Raw genomic sequence first — 2,500 nt, forward strand, 5'->3', positions numbered from 1 at the left:
TATTATCGTTGTACATCACCCTCGTTGCGAGATCGTGACGGGACGGCCGCTCGTAGACCGGTCAAAGTTAGTCTATCGATATGAAGCGCGAACGTCGCGTCGCGTGCAAATTCGACGCGTTACGTTCACGCGTGTCGAGAAGGCGCGCGCGCAAGCGCGCGCCCCTCGACGCCGCCGAGCCAGCGGCTCGCCGAAGCCGCGTGACCGCGGTGTAGGCGTGTCGTTTGCGTAAGCAGCTCCCTGGTTGATCCTGCCAGTAGTTATATGCTTGTCTCAAAGATTAAGCCATGCATGTCTCAGTGCAAGCCGTATTAAGGCGATACCGCGAATGGCTCAATATATCAGTTTTGGTTCCTTAGATCTTACTCAGTTACTTGGATAACTGTGGTAATTCTAGAGCTAATACATGCAATCAGAACTCTGACCAGTGATGGGATGAGTGCTTTTATTAGATCAAAACCAATCGGCGGAGGGCCATGCGTCCGAAGTCGTTAATTTTGTTGAATCTGGATAACTTTTGCCGATCGCACGGTCCAGTACCGGCGACGCATCTTTCAAATGTCTGCCTTATCAACTTTCGATGGTAGTTTCTGCGACTACCATGGTTGTCACGGGTAACGGGGAATCAGGGTTCGATTCCGGAGAGGGAGCCTGAGAAACGGCTACCACATCCAAGGAAGGCAGCAGGCGCGCAAATTACCCACTCCCGGCACGGGGAGGTAGTGACGAAAAATAACGATACGGGACTCTTACGAGGCCTCGTAATCGGAATGAGTACACTTTAAATATTTTAACGAGGAACAATTGGAGGGCAAGTCTGGTGCCAGCAGCCGCGGTAATTCCAGCTCCAATAGCGTATACTAAAATTGTTGCGGTTAAAAAGCTCGTAGTTGCATTTGTGCGCCGCGCTGTCGGTGCACCGCATCCGCGGTGATACTGACACGTCTGCGGAGCATATCGTCGGTGAGCCGGCGGTAAAACGCCGGTTCAATATCAAAATCCTATCGCGGTGCTCTTCGGTGAGTGTCGAGGTGGGCCGACAATTTTACTTTGAACAAATTAGAGTGCTCAAAGCGGGCTCAAAATGCCGCTTGAATATTTCGTGCATGGAATAATAGAATATGATCTCGGTTCTATTTTGTTGGTTTTCAGAACTCCGAGGTAATGATTAATAGGGATAACTGGGGGCATTCGTATTGCGACGTTAGAGGTGAAATTCTTGGATCGTCGCAAGACGAACATCAGCGAAAGCATTTGCCAAAGGTGTTTTCATCAATCAAGAACGAAAGTTAGAGGTTCGAAGGCGATTAGATACCGCCCTAGTTCTAACCGTAAATATGTCATCTAGCGATCCGCCGACGTTACTACAATGGCTCGGCGGGCAGCTTCCGGGAAACCAAAGATTTTGGACTCCGGGGGGGGGATGGTTGCAAAGCTGAAACTTAAAGGAATTGACGGAAGGGCACCACCAGGAGTGGAGCCTGCGGCTTAATTTGACTCAACACGGGAAATCTCACCAGGCCCGGACACCGGAAGGATTGACAGATTAACAGCTCTTTCTTGATTCGGTGGGTGGTGGTGCATGGCCGTTCTTAGTTGGTGGAGCGATTTGTCTGGTTAATTCCGGTAACGAACGAGACTCTAGCCTGCTAAATAGGCGTCGTCATTCAAGGTGTGCGCGACTCTCGGGGAGCGCAACTCACTGGCGACGTATTAAAATTCTTCTTAGAGGGACCGGCGGCTTCGAGCCGCACGAGATTGAGCAATAACAGGTCTGTGATGCCCTTAGATGTCCTGGGCCGCACGCGCGCTACACTGAAGGAATCAACATGTTCTCCCTGGCCTAGAGGCCCGGGCAACCCGTTGAAACTCCTTCGTGCTGGGGATTGGGGTTTGCAATTATCCCCCATAAACGAGGAATTCCTAGTAAGCGCGAGTCATAAGCTCGCGTTGATTACGTCCCTGCCCTTTGTACACACCGCCCGTCGCTACTACCGATTGAATGATTTAGTGAGGTCTTCGGACCGACACGCGGTGGCCTCACGGCCGTCGGCGTTGCTGGGAAGTTGACCAAACTTGATCATTTAGAGGAAGTAAAAGTCGTAACAAGGTTTCCGTAGGGGAACCTGCGGAAGGATCATTAACGTTGGTTTTTTCTTTTTGTTTTGTTGTTGTCAAAGACTCGCAAAAAAAGAAAAAAATACAAAAACACGTGAATGATACGAATCAAAATCGAATCCGAGACGGTTGACTCTCTCTCGTCGATTCGCGACGTGTGCGTTGCGACACGCTTTGATTAGCGTTCGCTATCGCCTATTGATACTTTGAAATAATATTTTATAATTTTTGTGTACAACCACGCAAATAAAAGAGATTTTCTTTCTTTTCATTTGTCGTACACGTTAATGATAAGTATTATTTTCAAATTTTTTTGTTTAATTTTTTCGCACCTTTTATATTTTCTCATACAAAAACACACACAAAAACAAAACGATTACCC

General features: G+C 48.4%; 2 non-coding genes across 2 annotated transcripts in view; both read left to right on the forward strand.

Moving 5' to 3' along the window:
• The first annotated feature begins 237 nt into the window (after positions 1–237).
• Positions 238–2,143, forward strand: LOC123719360. The gene has a single exon (XR_006755419.1). It is a non-coding gene; the product is annotated as a small subunit ribosomal RNA (ribosomal RNA).
• Positions 2,144–2,495: 352 nt separating this feature from the next.
• The window catches only part of LOC123719355, a 157-nt gene continuing 152 nt past the window's right edge, over positions 2,496–2,500 (forward strand). Inside the window, exon 1 of the ribosomal RNA XR_006755414.1 lies at positions 2,496–2,500. This exon is cut by the window's right edge and continues 152 nt beyond it. This is a non-coding gene — a ribosomal RNA (5.8S ribosomal RNA).

This window comes from Pieris brassicae, unplaced genomic scaffold, assembly GCF_905147105.1.
Source record: "Pieris brassicae unplaced genomic scaffold, ilPieBrab1.1, whole genome shotgun sequence".
NCBI lineage: Eukaryota > Metazoa > Arthropoda > Insecta > Lepidoptera > Pieridae > Pieris > Pieris brassicae.